Source organism: Lissotriton vulgaris, chromosome 7, assembly GCF_964263255.1.
Source record: "Lissotriton vulgaris chromosome 7, aLisVul1.2, whole genome shotgun sequence".
NCBI classification, from domain to species: Eukaryota; Metazoa; Chordata; class Amphibia; order Caudata; family Salamandridae; genus Lissotriton; species Lissotriton vulgaris.
This window is the reverse complement of record NC_141695.1, coordinates 622,118,733-622,140,568: the sequence shown is the minus strand read 5'-3', so window position 1 is coordinate 622,140,568 and position 21,836 is coordinate 622,118,733. Positions and strand designations below refer to the sequence as shown.

At 44.5% G+C, this 21,836-nt stretch overlaps 1 protein-coding gene across 1 annotated transcript in view; it reads left to right on the top strand.

Annotated features, from left to right (window-relative positions):
• MRPL58 (mitochondrial ribosomal protein L58) overlaps positions 1 to 21,836 on the top strand; it is a 120,837-nt gene that overhangs the window by 72,955 nt on the left and 26,046 nt on the right. The window lies entirely within an intron of this gene.

Here is a 21,836-nt window from a genome sequence, read left to right as displayed (position 1 = left end):
TTTTGCTTAATCATGTGTTGCAGGTGCGAATAATGTCCTTTTTCCAGACTTTTTAGTGTTTATTTTGTGTAGTTGTGCTAGGAGTTCCTTTTTTCGCTTTAGCCAGTTTTACTACAATTTTATTAATAGTCTGACAAATCTCCACAAAACATTCCAAAAGATGCTACTTTTTGATTAGTCTGTACTTTGAAAGTTTAGAGATAATCAGTTTAGCAGGGTTGAGAAAAAAGAGAGATCCCAAAATACAAAATCTCCATGCATTTTCCATAGAAATCTTTATATAGAGGTACAGCAAACACTATTTATTAGCTATTCATCATTGTATTTCACTTGTTAAGACCAAGACAGAGTAGTATGAAAATAAAATAACCAGTATGACAAATTGTAAAATACTTTAGTATTGTTGAGTCGCTGGCAAATCGCATCTGCACGATTATTTCCCTTCCAGTTGTGTAAGAGCTGTGCTATAGTGGATTTTTTTCTCAATAAAGTGAAGTCTGTTGTTCAAACTACCACCTTTAAACCCTTCCCCCATCTGTTCTGAGTACAAGGGATTGTCTATCTCACTAAGGCCTCTTGAAGGCTGTATTTCCCAGTTGGACCCTCTTCACCGCGGTTAAGGCTAGGGTATGGCTTTACCTGTTAAATCTTGTTCTCTGTTGGGAAACTGTCCTGTGAGGATTGTACATCAAGCATCAGATGAGCTTGCCTCTATACTGAACTCTTTAGTGCAGAGCATCTTTTGCTCCAGCAGCAGCTGTCCTTGGAAGCAAGTTGGAATTACTTCTTTATTTAAAAATGTAAAGTCTGCTCATCGTAAGGTTTTGAGCTATTGCAGCACTGTATTAAAGCACTGCTCCTGGTTCCTATCAAAATCCTTAGAAAAATATTCACCAAATTTTGTTAGAGTTCACTAATAAGTGATCTACTTGCCCGACTTAGTATTCAGCTAGCTGCACAGCACGAAAAGTGCAATTCTGGTATCGGCGTACTTACAAGGATTAAATCCTACGTGGAGGACAATTGAGCAGTCAAAAGGTCCTCTTTGAAGATTGCTTTCAAGCCTGTGATACATTGCATGCTTCGTTAATAATCTTCAACTCTATGCTATTGGACATGTATACAGCCCCTCTTGCTCAATTGGTCCGTTAATTTGGTTTCACCTTTATGACCTATGACACACAATGGCTTTTTATCTGGAAAATGCAGGGAGTCTCTTGAAAGAGTGGGTTAAAGCTTCATTGACTTAAGTTAAACATTTAGGAATATTGTTTTTGGTGGTTCTGTTAAGCTGTGGTCCATGCGTTGAGGACCCATGCAATTTGGAACATCGCCCACCCCAGTCAAGCAGATAAAATATCTGGTAGTGTTCACACACAATTCAATTTCGTTCAAAGTACACAGTTTTGTTATACGAGACTTCTCCCCAAAATGTGCCTAATGCTAACTTGCCTGTCGGAGGGAAGAGATGCAAGTTATTATTCTAGCAAGGCTTGACTATTGCAGTGCTCTATCGGTAGGTATTTGTTGGCAAAACTGCATGTACAGAACTTGGTGGCAAAGACTTCCCTATCCATTGCTAGAAGGATACGTCTTCGCTTTCGAGGTTGTTGCACTCCTGAATGCCGCCTTTTAATGACGAGATCGTATTCAAAAGTATGCATTCTCATTGAGGTCTGACACCGCACACCTCTTGAATACTTGCAAGCAAAACTGGAGGATGGAGGCCCCCTGGGGTAACAGTGACCGGATTGCCAATTAATAAAGTGCAGAGCAGGGGGCTGCTCATTAACTGGCCTCACAAAATCCACTACCTGTACGTTTTAGAACTGAAACAAATTACCTTCGGTTCAGGAAGGACCTTCAGAATTCTCTTTCCTATCTACTTTCTAGTGAGCCCTTGTGTCCCTTCTGGTAACTCAGTCTGGTATCTTTTTGGGTAATATTGTGCTTTAAAAGACCAGTGTTAACCAACCTGTTACCCAACTTGTTATGCAACTTTAAGACGCCAACTTTCCCACCCATCTCCAATTCCAAGCAGAAGACTGCCTACTAGTTTCATGTAGTTCCTATATATTCCTATACAGAATCAGCACGTTCGGATAACATGAACTGTGGGTTTGGTGGCATACTGGTTCTGAGCACCCCTACTGAGAATGTTAACCTGTATGTATTAGCTAGCTCACAGTGCCAATAGAATAGTCCACAATAAAAAAAATGGTAGCAAACTACTCCACTTTAACAGTTAGCAGCACATCGGTGAGCCTCATAAAAACATTCTTTAAAGTCATTTAAAAATAGTCTAAGAGGGGAGAGATTATTTTTTTTAATTAGTTTTTGGAATTGCTACTTAAACCAAAGTCCTAGTTGAGTTTATTTACATAAGTCGAACCACAACAAGCGTCAGAAGGCCTTGCGTTTCCAGCAAAAATGTACATTTTTAGGAAATGTTCCAAATTTAGTTGAGTTTTGAAACCAAAAAGGAAAAATCTGAATTCGTTCCCAGCACACGGTGAGCCAATTATAGATTAAGTGTCCTGACTGGGAGACGCAACATAGTCGTTGCTCGCCGCTACAGAGGACGGTCCTTGTAACACCTCGCAGAGTATGTCGATGGAGCACAGATGATATTCAGTACTGCCAATAGCTGATGTAGAGGCAGCTGGTGCTGTAGTCTGCACCAGAGTGCTAGTGGAAGAGCTGATGCTTAACCCAGTTGTAGCAAAAGGCACCTGCGGGTTCTCGGGGAAAGTAGCCATCAATATAGGAATACGCGTGGGACATTGCTGAGCATGGGACCTCACGGGTTCCAGCCTGGTATTCAAGTCCGTAGACGTGTCCAATGGAAGTGTCAAAGATCCAACGCGCCTTCTTCTCTGCAAAACCGGCATCAAAGAACAGGTAAGATGCAGTCCATCCAGACTGGTCTACAATATAGGAACCAAGAGGCGCTCAGTTCCCGTATGTGAGGTGTGCCCAGATGTTGAACCATGCGTTCACGGTATTTGCGCTCCATTAGTGCTTTTGCCATCTAGTTGGTGATTGGGCTATCCATTGCGCAGCAGAAAATTAACAATCAGGATTCCTGCTATTGAAAGCAGGATTAGCGAAAGACCTCCTAAAATGCTTCCCAATACGGAGTGTATAATTCCGAGGACTGTCTGAAAGTTGCTTAGAAATCCTGACCCTATGGTCTTAAATAGGTCTACAATACCACTTGTATCAGACGTATTAAAGATATGACCCACCATTTCTGCGAGATGTAAGGGGCAATTTGTACATATAAGTGCCTATATCTCGGTCAAAGTCCTTGCGATTTTAATTGAAGATCAAAGGTCTCTCGGGTGGAGGTTAAGGGTACAGTTTGCTGTAAAAGTGTGGCTTTCAGTCTGCTCAAAGTATCAAACTGTATAAAGGAAACATTCAACGAAGGCCATAACACAATACTTGCATACAGCAAGTAGCCCTGGAGTTCACAGTGACCAGATAGGCAATGCCCGGAAGCATCACACTGCAACCTTGTTCGTTCAGCATCAAGTAACTCCCGTTTGAGAGTAGCTTGAATACCACAGTAATCACAGCTGCTGGAGTCACTTTCATGTGGCAGGACAAGTTCGCTACTGAACCATTACAAGTTTTATGCAGTGAAATATCCTGGCACATGAGCGAACTGCTTAAAGCTTTCTTGCAGTTTGTACCGCTTAGAAACACTTCTCGATCCCCACTCCGGCATCAAAATCTGTATGGTAATTTCCAAAATTTCTTATTGTATTTCTTACCTATTTCTTCATATTGCCTGCCTGCCTTTTCTCAAGGCAATATTGAAACTAAAAAGTAGTGACCGGTAGAGTTATGTAGCCATGGATTAGCCATTCCGTTGATGGTGATTCTGCCACTGTAAATGGTAATCTATCCATAATCAGAATCTTTTCTGACATCTGTTCGTGTCTAAGGGCCAAACCAACCATTCTTTTCAATTAGGGTCTGACCTGTTTGTACTGTGAAATGTCTTCTACTGTTGTCCCTTCCTGTGAAGTTGAATTTTGCCACGGAAACAGAGGTGTCCTTGTTCTTGGCTAGTCCAAGACATGATGTCTGTTGCATCCAAGACAGGATGTATGTTGCACAGTGTCATTTAGAAATATCATCTGCTGTGGAATGAGGCATGCTCTAGATGGCGGTTCTGTTCCCCGGACTTGCCAGTCCCTAGAACCCCAGACTGATTTTAAGTCTATTGTGTCCTTCCATAGGTCAAAAACCTGTTCAGACAATTGGGCAATAAAGGAAGTGGAGTAAATCTTTTTGGTATTAGTCAACATAATTTTCAGTGCTGATGGCTGTGTAACCTTATAATAGTGAGGTCGGGTCAGTGGTGTTAAACCCTGAAAAATATGAACATTTCTGTGCAAATGTTTGAGAACTACTTTTTGGTGGTGTAGGGCAATGTTCCCACTGGTGGTACTCAAAAACATTTCTAGGTGTTATAGATTTGTGCAAGAAATGATGACCATAATGTTGGTAACAGTACAAAGTGTCGTAGTCTGAAGTACCTTCTAGCATTTCAGTGTTCGGAAATACGGCAGTTTTCTCTAAATCAGACAACATGTTATTAACAGTTTCAGAGTCCCAATCTTAACCCCTTCAGCGCGGCGCGAATTTTCGCGCTGTGCTGAAGGTTCTATTGGGCCAACGGACTCATGATGGAACGGTTCCGTCATGAGCACAGTCCAACCGACGCTTATGACGGAATCGTTCCGTCATGAGCACCGAAGGGGTTAAGGAAGTGTACTGGAGGTAATGATATCACTCAATAAAATTTTAGATACATGAGAAATGTTTAAAAGTTCAGTAGGACCTAATATGTCATGTCAATCAACCTTGTCCCAAACTATACCGTCCGGTGTAGGAACTGCTGTAATGTTCACTGATGACAAGTCTCTTTGTTCACAATAAGGAGATTGATGTGGCTTCAGAATCAAATTAACTTTTGGGACGTAGAGGTTTTGTTGAAGGTATCTTCCATTAATAAGCATGCTAAAAGTTATAACTAAGCCTAGCCAGAAAAGAAAGAACAGTATCCTAGTAATTACCCAGAGTTCTACCCAAGGCGAGACCAGGTAAGTCTTTTTGAGAAACTTCAGAAAGTCCTTGACTTGTTGCTTGCGTGTTTGTTGGGCTTACATAATTTCTGGTTCATTTGGATCCAAAGAAAATAAATCCAAGTTCATGAAGGAGCTAGAAGCAGTTCGATCAATTGTTGGAATTGCATCAGGATGTTGAAATCTCAATTTGGACGTAGACTTCTCTATTGGGTCTAATTGCAGCTTAATTGTTATTTTGAGTTTCATTTTTAAGTTTAACTTCTTGTTCAAGGGGAACGAGTTCCATAGCGTTGTTGCATAGTCCTTCATTCCGTATAGGTGTCTCTTCGAACGTGATGAGTCTTTCCGTTTGATCTTCTTGAATTGTAGCGAGAGGAGGGCGTCTGCTGCTTTGGCATTCACGTGGCCTACTACTCCGTATCGGCCACATAGTGTGGTTTGGTCAATTGAGACATCTTTTCTCCTTTTTCCCGGCAAGAGGTGGCAAAAGCACAGTTCTTGTTCCATGAATTGCTAGGACTGGTACAGACTTTCTGTATGATGGTCTAAATTCTTTTTTTTATCCGCTATTTTCTCTCTGACCATATACCCAACTTTTGGGATCCAGGCAGGTCTTGCAGTGACTACCTTGATTTCCCCAGTGGCCGTTTCTTTCACCTGCACATTACTGTGCAAAGCTCTTGCTTCATTCATTTCCTGTAAGATAGCCAAACTGTTATGGATTGGAAAAAGGTTTTTCATCCGCCACTTTGCCTTCACAATCCAGATCAGGTACCCACATTCACGTCCCAAATAGACCCTCGTAAGGAGTGACACCCCCTGGAGAACTTAACTGGTTGTTGAAAGCTCTCTGTACCCCATATCGTTTATTAACCCAACTACCGCCCTTACCTAATACCCCAGCTGTTAAAGATTGCTTTAGGTCCTGGTTTTTCCTTTCCAAAACCGAATTTCCCTCTGGATGATACAGAGGAGTACCGCAATGCTATGCCTATACTTTCAACCGCCTCTTTGTAAGCCAGAGAGCGAAACACCGGGTAACGGTCCGAATGTAATGTGCCAACTGCATATGTCCCTATAAAGACTCGCAAATCTTTGATAACAGTTCGAGCCTCAGTCGAGCGGTGAGGCCAAGTCCATAGGAGCCTTGAGCATGAATCCATTGCCACCAAAATATACTTGTAAGACCCATCAGATTATAAGGGGCTGCAGTGGTCCAGATGCACACAAGCGAGAGGTTTGTCTGATTTTTAATAACCGTGTCTGTGCCGGGCGTGTTATGGTGGAGCCGTCCATCTGCTGGCAGGTGTCTTTAGTTTGCTTTGTTAGACATGGCCACCAATAGCATTGTTTCAATACTGAAATAGTCGCTGTAACACCTGTGTACACAGAGCCCAAACCCTCATGTGCTGCTACAATCAAACCTTGTCTACAATACATATTTGGTTTTACACTATCCCCCACTCCAGGAATCTGAGCATATGGATTGTTATTTGCATCTAACTTGTATTAGTACTTGAGTTGACATTTCTTTGGTACTGCTGAGCTGCCTTTGCGTGAAGCAATGACAGCAACCATAATATCAGTCTATCCTCATTTTTGAACGAGTGACTGCAGCTACGGAAGCTGTGCATACAGCCCCCATCGCGGCTTCATTAGCCAATTAATTCCCTTCAAGGTGAACGCCATCACGTTGATGACTCCGTGTATGAATCACATGAGTCTGTGGTAGTTCATTTCTCAACTCAACAACCTGTTCCCATTGCATTTTATGCTTAATTGTGCCACCTTTTGCATCTTTGAACCCGTTCTGTTCCCAATGATGTAAATATTCATTGTTTGATTGCACACAGTAAGAAGTATCTCACACTATCATTCTGGGGAATTTGTGATCCGTATTCACTAATGCCAGTATTAATGCTTTTAATTCTGCCTGCTGTGCCGTACAGTCTCATAGAGACTATTATCGTGCAACTTGGATAGAACTTTCCATCCCGCATACGACCTTTAATGATTGCGCATGCCGCTCTGTATAGCTGCTTACTTCTCATGGCCGGCTGAGACGATCCTTCAGTGTAAATTATATATTCATACTGATCTAGAGGCAAGATGTCATTCGGTAGAGGGTATTCTTGTTCATATTGCAGGAATGCTTGTGTTTTTAGACTTGGATCAAATCTGTATTCAACATCCGTTGTAGGAAGAGAATAAGACCATTGTATCCATCTTGGATGTAATGCTTTTCCATTTGGAATGCCAGCCTTTCAAACGGCTTCTAAAGCTCGCACCGGGGTTACGACAATTATGCATTTTCCCTGCGCGAGTGCTCTTTCTCTGGCTACAGTGGTCTGAACTGCTGTCAGGATTTTCTCTGAAGTGAAACACATTTCTGCATTTGTATACAGGTGTGATTTATAAAGGTTAAGTAAGTGTACCCGCATTGACCCCTATTATACGGATCACTAAGATGCGTACGTTTATCCGCATCTGTTTTGAAGCTATCATGTCTTCTTGTAGTGAACGTAGGATGTTTGTGTGTTCCTGTGTCCTTTTTTTAACTGAAAAGTCAGTTTTTTTTAAGTCGTAGAAAGGTTTTACTCTTTCTGTGTAATCCAAAATGTATGTTCTGCCGAAATCTAGGAATCTCAATATTGACTGTCATTTATTTTTTTTGTGATTTTGGCGGTTGGAGCAGCTCACACTTTTCTAAAAAGTTTGCTGCCAGACTTTTCCCTTCACTTGAAAGCTCATATCCTAAAAACAGGACATTGAAGTGGGCTATTTTTGATTCTTAAAATTTAATTTGTAGCCCTCTGAGGCGAATCCCATAATTAGGGTTCACCCTAGTCAAGTGCCTTTCTAAGTCGTCGTCCGTCAGATAAATATCATCCACATAGGACAATGCTTCCTCATCAGAAATTTTAAAGTAACTCGGTTACTCTTGCTGAAAATACCTCCGGGCTGTTCTTATACCCCTGGGGGACACTACAAAATTGTCACTGGGACCCCCACGCTGGAAATGCAGTCCAATACCTGCTTTCAGGTGCTATATTTTGGCAGAAAAATCCAATTGAATGTAGTTTTGTGTTTCTTCCGCTCAATGGGAGTTGTCTGCTTTCATTACAGGAAGTGTTAATTGGTGAGGTGCATGCTTCAATGACCCCTTAATATTCAAGTTGATCTAAGATCTCCCTGACCTTTTTTTTCTTTTCTTTTTTTTTAGCTGCTTATTTATTTAGAATCTTATATAGCGCACAGCTACCCCCAACGGGGATGTCCCAGCGCTGCGAGCAGCAGAAATTCATAAGTTTCACTAAGCAACTAAAGGAAGGTAAACAGCCAGGTTTTTAGATTGCGTCTCAAAATTCATACCGATTCTGATTTAGAATGTATTTATTTAGAATCTTATATCTTATATTCTTGTGTCCGTCCCTCGAACTAGGCTTAGCAGAATGGGTGGCCGCTCTTTCAAGGTTTTAGGGGCGAAACTTTGGAACTCCCTGCCACTGCATATTCGCGTCATGACCAATCTGACTGCCTTTCGCAAGGCAATTAAAACTCATCTATTCCCTCTGATTTAATCTCCCTGTTGTTTCACCCTCTCCCCTCGGGTGTTTTTCATGGTTCAGCGCCGGGACGCCCCGTTGCTGGGGCAGCTGTTTTGCGCTCTAACAAATTTTTAACATAACATAACATATAGCGCACAGCTACCCCCAATGGATATTGTTACCTCTGCCACACTGTCCAGCATAGTCTGAGCCCATTCCCCGTTCAGAAGTTGTCTCGTTAGAATTCTGAGCATGTCTGATCTTCAGGCCTGCATTTTTTGTTTTTTTTTAACTGAGGTTTTGATTTTGGCTTTTCTTCGTTTTTGGAAGTATAGTCTTGAGCGTGCTGCTTGTCTCTGGATTTTGTTCGCTCTGTGTTCTGACCGTCCTTCTCTGAGATTTTCGACCAGGCCTGAAAGGAACGAGAGGAACGTGTATCAGTATCCTGATACCTTTAGGTTTCCTAATATTATCCCTATTCCTGAGGTTGTACCTATTTTCAGAGGGCTCCTGTGGAGGAGATCCACCACTGGATTGAGATCTTTTCGATGTTTTGTTTTTTATTATTATCCCACTTTTTTTTAGCAAAAGCAGGTGTCTGCTTGGAATGGTCCTTTTCAGGACTGCCTACTAATTGTGGCTTTAGAGCTTTACCACCCAAGCTGTCCCTGCCTAGTTCTGTGTATGCAGTTTCTATAATTTTGGGTAATTCACGTTCCTGTTGTAAAGGACCGAACTCCTGTAGGAATTGGTGGATTGCCACTGATTCTGCCTCTCCTTTAATATTTGCTAATACTATTGCTGATACCTGGGCGTAATTACGGAGTAATTTCATCCCTAAATTCAGAGCAGGTTCTGCCCCATACTCCTTTTGTATTTGTCTTAATACATGTGGTGTTACAACGAAGGATGGTATACCATGAGTCCTTGTATAGATGGCTGCGAAGATTGTACCCCAAGAGGTACAATCCTCTATTTGTGGTGTAATCCCCATGGGCATGCATATTGTCAGCATTCTGTGTTTCTCATACTGTCTACTATTCGGGAAGACTGCTTCTGTGTTATTTTCTGAGCTATCCAGAATGGTATTTGTTCACGTTCGTGGGCATTTTTCCCATTACTGCGTGTAATGTTTGTGGAGTAATTGTAGTTGCTGTTTTTTGTGTAGGAGCTGTATTTGTTGTAGTACCTGCTGGTTGAACTGTAATTGTCCTCATGGCCAATAGTGTCATGTTTCTGTAAAGTAATTTATCTTGTGGCATTGTCAATGTCAGTATGTGGGGTGTAGGCTGCTAATATGGGCCATGTTGCTCCTGGTCTTCCTAACGGACAGAGCCTTACTCTTCTTGTAAAGGGGAGGGCGCCTTTAAACTAGTATTCATGTTCCTGGTATGTTAGTGGAACCTCGGTGCCCTCATACGGAATGTATTCCACTGGTATGTCATCATGTATGTAATAATGAAACTTTTTTGTTCTTGCATTTGCTGCCGGGAATGTAACCCATGAATAAAATACCTGTTAGAAAATCTTTGTGTGACTTTATCACGTATGCTACTGCGCCACCTCTGGCTGGCAAACCGTATTTAAGTAGTTTGAGGGAGAGTGCATCTCTCGCATTTGAATGAAACTTTATTCCATTCAGATCTTCCTCCTAGTCTGAGTGACGAAGGGCTTTTGTCAGCGGGTCTATATCTCCTTCTTGGTTAGTCATTGTGTTTTAGAACACAGAATAACTTTCCAAGGAAACTAAGATTAGGTGTTTAACACAATTTAGGAACAACGTATCCTTAAAGTTTGATTAACCAGCGGCCAATAAATAGCATATTTCACCCACTCAGCTGTAGCGGAGTTTTGTGCCCACCCCCTCCAGATGTCTCTGGCGTTTTGTGAGTAGGGGTCTCTGAGAATTAGCACAACTGAACTACTCAGATTCTACTGTTGAATAAGTACCCAACCAAGGTTGGCGGTGCCATGTCGTATACTTCCTATACAGAATCTGCGTGTTCGGATAACCTAATCGGTGGGTTTGGTGGCAGACTGGTTCCAAGAACCCCCTCCGAGAATGTTAACCTGTTTGCATTAGCTAGCTCACAGTGCCACTAAAATCTCCTCTTATCGGGGAGAGAATAGTTTCTGGCAACCTTAGAACATGACAACCCCGATCCCTCAGAATCGTGGAAACCATGTACTACCTTTTGCTCAGTCACTCGTGGTCACTTATTCAGTCTCAGAGTTACGCAGAAGAAACAGTCGGACGTGTTACAATAAGAATTTATTGCACAGCTGTTCTAGTGTAAAATAGATGTGCTGCAACAACCGTTAGACAGTAGCAGATATATATGATCAGCAGTACAGTGAATATAAAAGGATAGTACAGCTCTACCATCTTGCAATAATCATGAATACATTCATGAATATAAAATGCGTGATAAGAGAGCGCATACTCCTACGACGCCTATATAGATGTACCTAAGTGTACCTAGCATGTGAGTAGGTGTGAAGCCAAGAATCCCTCTAGGATTTACTCAAACCCCATTACCTTAAGTGAGAGAATGTGGGACCCCGTCCTGGTCTCTAGTTGGACACCCTGCAAGGGATGTGTAAGACCACTGTCAGCTGGAGCATCTGCATGCAGGAACCTCAGCATCTCTGGTCCGTGTGTCAGCTGGAAGTCTCGGTCTCCTCTCGCTAACACTAGCAAGATGTGCTGTATTTATACAGAAAGTATCTAGGGTTTCTTTGTCCCTTGTTTCTTGTATTAGCCATTGTTGGATTTGAGGACGTATGGGTGGAACCTTGTAGGTAGAGATTATTCTGGTGGAGTAGCCCCAGCCTGGTTTCCAAAAACCCTTATGAATATTGTGTGAGTCTATTGATGGTTATAGGACGCTATTGTTCAGGGAGAAACCCTCCTTCTACACCCAGGACTAGAACTAGGTAAAGGTTCAATCCTAAAAGGCTCTTTTCTGTGAACTGTAAGGGAGGTAATGTAGGTGAAGGTGCATGATATTAACCGGCCCTATATTGGGGTACCCATATGGAACGTAACACTAGTACAAGCCAGCATGGAACGTTTCAAAGATGTGAATAAAATAATACTGTAAAACGATACCGAAAAGGATACCTTGGAACCTATTTCTCCTTTTAATTGGAAGAAGAAATAGGGTCTCATCTGGTTCCTGGTTTTACTACAAGAATCATGATACACAATGTTAAAAAAATCATATGAAGGAGAGATCTGAAATAGCTATCCAAATTGTGCCTTTTGACTATTAGATTTTGTTGGTCGGGAGGGGAGGTGGGGAGGGAGGGGGCGATCTGGGGGGGGGGGGGGGGGGGCAACTTGATGTTCAACAATGATCTAGACCGATCAGCTGAGCTTTACAGTCTCACTGCGACTTTATCACGGGAGGGAACACATTGGCTCCAAGAGATGGGGCTGCAGGATCCTTGACAAGAGCACCACCCACACACACAGGATTATACCTTTTACTCTCACGCTCCTAAAACATGCGCCTGTTTTGACTATTTTCTAGGGATGCATGACCTACACACTTTAACAGTGTTTGAGATAGAACCATGCACCTTAACAGATCACACAGCAGTGTACCTTATCATTGGACTTCCCCTAGTAGGCCATCCACCTGGACATTAAAGATGCGGGAAACCCTCCTACATAGACCCGAGGTAGTGAATCTGATGAATCAAGCAATTAACTTCTCAGGAATCAATGACACAATGGACTCCTCTATCGCCACACTTTGGGAAGCTCTAAAAGCTATAATAAGGGCCGAATTGATACCAGTTTCTGCTGCAGACCGCAAGCTCCGTAGGAAAAGAGCGATTGCTTATCCCAACAAGTGCGAGAACTTGAGCCCATTTACCAATACACAGGCACCCCAGGAGTATGGCATCAGTTAGCGGGTATTGACCTGAATACGCAGCGCTTTGCCTCTGAGACTCCTTCTGTGTGGAGCGAGACAAATGCACACAACTCTTAGCCAACAGACTGCGAGCACGAAGACAGGTGGCAGGCATACACTCTCTTTGGGTTCCAGACAGCAGCGATATAGTGGAAGACTACCACATTGCATCCACCTTTTGGGATTTCTATAAAGAGCTTTACACAGGGCAAACTCTCGACCCAGAAGGCCCCACCTCATATCTTCAAGGGACAAACACGACACTACTCTCCCCGGACCAAGCAGCTTGCTTAGACTGCCCAATCTGAATTGAAAAGGTGGTTTCCGCCATCTTCCACCAGAAACCCTTGAAATTGCCGAGACCCGACAGCTATTTTTTACAAAACATTTTGTCACGTCCTAGCTCCAATTCTGAGCCGGATCTTTCACTCCATTACCGGCCTGAGTCTTTCCCTCTTTGATGTTGATAGTGACCATTGTGGTTATTCCTAAGCCAGGAAAGTATATACTGCATTTCAGCTCGTACTGGCTATTATCCCTCTAACGTAGATATTAAACTTTTTACCAGTGTTCTTCAAGCTCACTGTTTTTTTTTCAGGCTGAACCTAATCTCTCAAGCAGAATTTATACCCAATACAGTGTTGTGATAATACTAAACGCATCCATCACCTAATGGATAAAGCCAAATGTTCCAGCAGGGAGATAATGCTCTTAACAATTGCCACAGAGAAGACTTGCGATCAAGTGCACTAGCCATATCTCGAGGCGGTGCTCCTCTACTTTGGCTTTAGTGAGAGATTCTGGGCATGGGTCCTAAGCAACTATAGCTATCATTGTGCAGTAGTCCGAGTAATCGGATAAGCTTCAGCGGCCTTTCCCATAGGCAGAAGCACACAACAGGGGTGCCCACTCTAGCCCCTGTTGTTCATCCTGTACATGGAACTGATGGCCCAGTGGAATCGGGAAAATCACAACATCAGAGAAGTCACATTTGGCGGGGAACAACATACCATCAGTCTGTATGCAAATTACATGGTGGTACTAGATAATCCCATCACTGCCTTTCTGGCTGAACTGGAGACCTTCTGCCAGGTGTTGGGTTCCGTGTTAACGGTGGTAAATCTCAGGCTCTTTAACCTATAGGCATCGCTGGCAACGGTGGAACAACTCAACACAATATCCGATACAGTGGACACCAATGTCCATTCCATACCCGGTGATCCACCTAGCCTCCTCGAAACAGGCGACCACAGCCTTAAACTACGTGTCCAGGTCATTTGTTTGATGAGGAAGGGATGGTCTCATTTGCCCAACTGAACATGGAGTACGCACTGCCAGAGTCTGAGCGGATTCACTATTTGCAGGTGCGACATTGGCTGATGTACCCACCGAATCGCATTGGGGCCCAATGGTACCTTACATCTTTTGAGAAAAGGCTAATCACCAAAACCTCGGATAAAGAGCCTATCACTGAATTATATAGCATTTTGCACCAGCCTACACTGCAACTTTCAAATGCAAGCCACAGGAGGTGGGTGACAAGATTATAGAGGCAATTGACACTGAAAGAATGGGGGAGGTGTATTCTAGAGTGCAACACAGAGCACACATTGGTACCTCACGCTGGTATGCCTACACCAAGGGAGCCCAGAGTGGAGTCAAGATTGCTGGATGGGCTGCGACTCCTCAAATACTGCTACATTTACTATGGGATTGCCCTAAAATAGCGGAGTACTGGACCCCGATCATAGATGATATTGATTCAAATCTAGACATGCAACTTCCCAGATTCCCTGCTTATATGATTCTAAAGATACCTAACCCACTTACTTTCCCATTAAAATCCTTTAGGGAAAGACTGATGGCATTGGTAGCTGCACTCCAGAACATACTAGCACATTGGGGCACCGAACGTACTCCAACACACCAGGTGTGGCTTCACTACCTCTGGCATATACTGGGGATAAAAAGATTACACTCACTGCCCAGAGTGCCTTGTATGGGGACCTCTTGCATCTGTTCATAGTGCTACTCTTGACTGAATTCTGGGAACTTACTTGTCCCAAATACCTGCCCCTACTCCGTCTGCTTCACGACGGTGGGCACCGGCGCTGATCCCCCGCTGGAGCCTGAATTGCCTCGCCTCGGACCTCATCCGCATTCCGTCCCTGCAGACTTCTGACCTCTGTGACGATCCCCGCCCGGTGGCCTGGCTTCCATCTGCCTACATGACCCGGATGTTCTCTGTTCCCCTCCGCCTCAGGCTCGATCAATCGCGCCAGGTATTTCTTTTGTTTTTATTAATGAGGATTGCTATCCATTTTTGAAGATCCGGGGCTGAGGTCTCGCACTCGCAAAATGGCGGTGCCCCAAACAAGATGAGGCACTTCTCCGTCCCTCATAATTATTCCAATCACAAAACGAGTCGTTTTACAAGCGCTTTGACTAGTTTTTCATTGCTACCCTGGCGAGTGTGTTGTGGTGTTTAGCTGGGTATACATCACAGCTCCTCTTATTGGAAAAGGTGCCGAGCAATGCCTGACTTCAAAATGGCGGCAGTTTAAGACCTTTCTTTTTGGTCGCCTTACAATGCCTGACTTTAAAATGGCGGTGCTACCAATTCTTCTTATCTGCACCATTGATGTTGTGACTACCCTGAATTACTGATTAAGAGTGACATTCTGGACTCATTACTGCTCACTTTAAAACCTGGTTTCCTATACTATCCTCACTGAATACGTGCCTGACTTTAATCCGGCGGTGCTATAAAAATATATGGATTACAATCTGATTATCGCTGCTCACTTGGCCCAATGAAGACACCTTCACCACTTGTACAGCGGAAACACTGATGCTTGCCCCTCAAGCACCTCCCTCTGAATGACTTGGGCCATTAAACTTATTTGCTCTCCTACCCGGCTTCTTACCAGTGCACCTACCCAAACTAAAATGATGGGACCGGATCTGACTGCCACTGGGTCAAACGCCTACACCCTGGTCTACCCCTCAAATCTCTCAAAAACCGCTACAAAAGCCTTAAAACACTGCACCCTGAAAAACCATCCCGAAGCTCTGATCTCCGACCCACGTTTCTGTACGGACAAATGCACCATCACCAATGACCTCATCTTCTACTCCAAAAGAATTCCCGCCTGGTGCAATACCCTCTCTCTACTCCTCAATGTTCGCTTCTCCAGGAACATTCCTTATGGCACTAAGCTCTCAATAGGGCCCTCGGTATAACTACAAGCTGACCTAACCATCACCCTCTACAAAAGTGGCATTGTACTGATCCAAGCCTCTACAAAAAACCTCGACAAATTTTCAGATCTTTATGCCACTCCGAAAACATGTGCATGATTCTGGAACGCCGACCAACACCCGTCCCCCCTACCCAATATAGAGCATACTTATCCCCTCACTACTCCCACCAACCACCTTATCGCCAGGACGAGGGACCAGAGACCCTTGATTTTCCCCCCTCCACGCTCTTCGCTCGGAACACACTGTTTCCAACACAGCACACCTCAATCCTGCTACAACCCCCCGATCGAAATAAACCCGGGACCCTCGATCCCCTCCCTCTATGCCTCACATTCTGACTTTAAGACCACCACGTCCTCAGCGATCCTTGCTGATACAGGTCAAACCAGCCCTGCCAACACTCTATCCACCCCTTCTATGACTCCTTGCACAATCAACCCTACCACCCAATCCACCATAACTGTCCACCCTTGTCCTCCTAACCCCCCTCCTCCTCAATGACGTCCTCTTCAACAGATCAAGCCAGCACAGCGAACACTCACACTCCCCCTTCCATGACTCCTAGCAAAGTCCACCCTACCACCCACTCCACCATATCTCCCAGCACAATCCACCCCAACCCTCCTACCCCTCGCCCTCCACTTATACCCGCTCGCTGCACTCCAGAGCCTCCAAAATAATTCAGAGCTGCCACTCCTCTATCCTCGACCTAACAAACCACCTCCACCTCGCCAAACTATCCTTTGCAAACCTCATGCCTCAGCGGTCTCCTCCGCCCATCCCAGAACTTCACAAACGCCCGCTACCAACAGCCTTAAGGCATCTTCGCCCTCGCAAGCACACTAGCCGCCTATCTGAGGAGGAAATCCTTGACCTCGCCCGCTCCTACAACTACTGCCCGATCACCACCGATTCCCTAGACCTCACTGAAAAGGAAATACAAGATATTCTCAAAAACCTCAATCCAGCCCCTACCCCTCCCTGCCCACCAGACGGGAGTGCCGCACACCCCATCTGCACGGTCACTATCGATCCACACAGACTGGCCTTCCGCTGCAATAGAAGGGCGATCAGAAGCAATCTTTCACCCGTACCCCTGACTGCCCCGACTCCCACTACTACCACCTCCCTCCCTGGTCTGACGGGGCTCCTAATCAACTGCCGATCGGCAGTAAAGCATGCCGCCGATGTCGCTGCTTTAATTCTGAACAATAACACCGACCTAGCCACCCTAACTGAGTCATGGCTTAATGATGCATCATCCCCATGCCTCGACCTTAGTACCCCCCCCCCTCCCCAATTTTAACATTGCCAGACTAGACAGAACACTTGACAGAAAAGGTGGCGGAATTGCTTGCATCTATCGGTCTAACCTCCTTCTCTCAGAGCTTTTAACGGATACCGCTGATTCCTGCGAATATCTAGCCCTCTCAGTCTGGAGCAACACCACCCACCTGTGCAACCTGCACACTTTTTACCCCCCCCAGGCAATAACAATCAATTCACTGATTACCTCATGGAAATTATCACGGCTAAGAACTCCCCCAACACCAAAGACATCTTCCTTGGTGACTTCAGCCTGCACTGGAACAACCATAAGGATCATCCTGTCAACGCCATTAAAGATCTCATGACCGATCTAGCCCTGACCCAAGCTTGCCCACTCCCTACCCACTCGAAAGGGGCTACTCTCGACTGGATCATCTCTAACGAGAAAACCGTCAAACTCATATCCACAGACCCCTGCAACTGGTCTGACCACCATGCCATCGCCTTTCTTCTACCCTGCACCCTCAAAACATGGGCTCCTCAACCAGTGCTACCAAAACGCTGGGTCAGAGACACCAAAAACCTAGACCTAATTGAACTTTAGACCTGTTGCATTTCCGACCTCCCCCCAACCCCCTCCTCACATCACCTGAGTGAGTGACCTCAATGATCTCTACACTGTTTCGATGTCGAACATTTTAGATGACCTAGCCACTCTTAAACTAAAAAGGACTTGAATCAAAGACAGAAACCTTTGGTTCACCGGCTCCCTCAACGACCAGAGAAGATCACTCCGACAAGCCGAAAGAATTTGGAGACAGCACCCATCGGCAGATCACCTGAAACTTCACCGCCAGGCCAGAAATGCTTACAACAAAAACATCCTCAAATCAAAAAAATAGTTTTTCAGAGCGGAACTAGGAAAATGCCCAGAACAGGCCTCGGAAACTCTTTGAGATGATCAAACTCCAATCGAACAAACTGTCCAAAACAGCGAATGAAAACCCCAAGTCTCATCTCCGAAGATTTCTCCTCATTTTTCGCAAACAAAATTCTAACCTTAGGTACCGAACTCAAAGCTGCCTCACTCCCCCACCTAACACTGACCATCCGCCTCCTCCATCACTGCTACCGACACAGACCTCACCCAAGAATCTAGCGCACTGGTCCGAATTCTCACCCTACGATGAAGACTGTCGCAAATATCCTTTCCTCTTTAAACCCGAACAACCATTTCAGCGACCCACTCCCCTCGAACTGTCTTGCGACTATTACCAAATCCATCATTCCTTGCTGGACTGCGATAATCAACGCCTCTTTCCGGCAGGGATCAATCCCGATCTCACTGAAAGCAGGCCAAGTCCTCCCCATTCTGAAAAAGCCATCGCTGGACCCAGCCTCCCCAGATAACTTTAGACCAATCTCCAACATTCCCCTCTTGGCGAAAGTGATTGAAAAATGTTTTCCTAAGTCACCACATCAGCAATTTCCGCCTACTCGATGATTGGCAATCTGGCTTTCGACCGGGACATAGCACTGAAACCACCATGTTCCACATTGTTGATGATGCTCTTCAAGCCCTGGACCAAGACAAAACTTGTCTCCTAATCCTCCTTGATCTATCCTCTGCCTTCGACACTGTCAACCACGAGATGCTACTCGAACGCCTCAAACTTAGGATGGGCTTAGATGGCACTGTACTTGATTGGTTTAGTTCCTACCTCCAAAATCGATCAGAGATTCCTAATCCATGGTGAACTCTACTCCTCCTCCTCCGTGGTCACGGTGGGAGTCCCTCAAGGATCAACGTTGTCCCCCGCCCTTTTTAATCTCTATTTGGAACCTCTTGCCGAAATCCTTCGCACTGCAAATATCTCCTTCCATATGTACACTGATGATACTCAGATCTACATAAAAATCTCATCTCTTGCGGAGATCCTCACCCTGAATGAGGCCCTGAAGCTGACCGTCCGATGGCTTGCTTCAAACCAACTCAAACTCAATGCTAATAAAACTGAGTTCCTTCTAATCTCCCCGCCCAAGAGCAACTCTGAGATACAGACTTGGATCAAAGCTATCACAGCCTTAAACTGTTCCCCGACCATTGTGGACTAAATCGCTGGGTATTACCTTGGATTACAACCTAAACATGAGAAACCACATCAACTCAATGGCCAAATCCGCCAGATTCCACCTGAGCTACCTATGGAAACTGAAACCCTTTCTAGCTGCTCCCGACCTAAAACTAGCAGTCCAATCATTAGTTATATCTTGGCTGGAATATGGTTGCTCCACCCTCTTTGGTTTACCCACGGTCTGGCTTTTTTAAATTGGTCTCAAACAAAATGCATTTTTAAATGTGTTAAGGCACGCACTGCAGAGATCTATCGGTGCTTTGTAATTTCTCTGGTATGATCACAGTAAGATAACACTAGCGGTTAATGCATTTGCTGGAAATGTAGTCTCTTCGTAGGTTTGATGCATCATAAAAAAGACATAGGAAGCTTGTGTGTCTGTGAAGCGCAATATTTAATATGCAGGAAACAGACTTGGACTTTAAGCAGGCAGCTCAGTTTTTTTCTCCTTTGTTTAGAGGCCCTTGTGTTACCTGCAGATCACAAGTTATAATCTTTGTACTGTGCTTCAACACACTAGGAATGAGCATCAAGGTGCTGCATGCAGTCTGCAAGGCATCCGTGTAGAACTTTTTTGTTTTCCCTTTCTTTGGTTAATCTAAGGTTGCTAAAAAGGGTTATTTTTGTTTTAATGAGCACTTATTAGTAAGTGCCGATTTATCTTACCTGCTTACAGTGTATCCAGATTTCATATATAGAGGTTGGAAAACTCTGATCCGGTCTTCAAATCATAATTTACTTCAAGCCCCTGAATGTGTAAAGCTGCCTCAAGCAGAAGAATCGCTACAGGTCTTACTGCCCGTTTCTCTTTTATTTATTTATTTTAGAGGTTTTATATAGCGCTGGTTGGACCCAGAGGTATCAGAGCGCTTTACAATTGTAACAAAGGTGTTTAAATACAGGTACAGTGTGTATAAATACAGAAAGTTGATGCATAAATGAGCAGTCCACATAGGATAAAGGTTAAACTAGATGAAAAAGTAAAAAACAATTGCTAAACACAATGAGATATACAATATAGAGGTAGCAGTTTGGTGGGAAGGTTCGATATAGTATACCTTGGAGCAGGAAGGACAAAAACGTGTAAGAAAACTGAAGGTCATAAAGTGTAGTAAGGAACGGGAGGTAAAGGAGGGGAGGTAAGGTGATCAGATTGAAGGGGAAGGGAAGGAGACTGGGGCAGGAGGGGAGGTCACTAGCCATAGGCGGAGCAGCTGGGTGGGGGGATGCTGAGAGGGTGAGGCCACTCGGGAGAGATTAGAAGCCCCCGTATTTATTAAGGAGAAGAAGTTTGAGTTCTTTTTTTAAGCTGGGGTAGGACGGGTTACAATGGAGGTCTGTTGGGAGGGCCTTCCAAATAAGTGGGGCATTGCCAGAAAAGGAGCGTGACTGAGTGGAATTCTTTTTCTGAAGGGGGGGGGGTGCTAAGTAGGAGGGTGTTAGAACTTCTCAGGGATCGCAGGGATCGCGCGCAGCCTGCTTTGGTCAATTTGTTAGCAAGTTATGTTGTGTGTTTTGGTGGAGGATTTTGTGCGTAATGCAGGCGGTTTTATAAGTGGATCTGCCTTCAATGGGGAGCCATTTGAGGGTTTTGAGGGCTGGAGAGATGTGGTCAAATCGTTTGCAGTCTGTGATAAGCCTGGCCGCGAGGTTGAGCACTGATTTTAGAGGTGCCAGGTGGGTTTTGGGAATTCCGGTGAGGATGGCATTGCTGTAATCAATGCGCGATAGAACAAGAGATTGAACTGCCAGTTTAAAATCATCAATTGGGATGAAAGGCTTAATTCTCTTAAGGTTACGGAGGGTAAAGAGGGCTCCTTTGGCAGAGTTTTTGATGTGTACGTTGAGAGATAGGCGGTTGTCAAGGGAGATGCCCAAGGATTTGACTGAGGTGGCTAGGGACAAGGGGCAGTTGAGGGCATTAAGGTCTGTGATCCAATTTTGAATGGGGAGCTGGTTGTTTTTTGGGGAGAAAAGAATAATTTCAGTTTTTTTAGGGTTAAGTTTGAGGTTGTTCGAGTGGAACCAGGCTTGAATTTTGATGAGGGTGTTGTTGAGGTGGAGGATATCCGCATGAGTTTTTATCTTATGGTAGAGTTGTGTATCAGCGTAAAGATGGTAGTGGATCCCGGCTTGTTTGAGAATGAGGGTGAGGGGTTCCATGAAGAGGTTAAAGAGAGAGGGAGAGAGTATGGATCCTTGCGGAACTCCTAGAGAAATGGGGGAGGGGTTCGATAAGCAGTTGTGGATTTTAATGTGTTGAGCACGGTGTTGCAGGTATGAGACAAACCAATTATGAGTCATACCATTAAGGCCGAATCGTTCTCTAAGGACTTTGAGTAGAACAGAATGGTTAACGGTATCGAACGCTGCGGAGAGATAGAGGAGGATCAATAGGCTAGATTTGCCATTGTCGAGGGAGTGGTGAATGTCATCTACAATGTTAAGCATGGCGGTTTCGGTGCTGCAACCTTTCCTGAAGCCTGATTGGAGGGGTCAAGTAAGTTAAAAAGTTCAATGTGTCTGTCAAGCTGAAGGACACATTTTTCAAGGGCTTTCGAGAGCAGGGGCAGATTGGAAATAGGACAGAGGTTG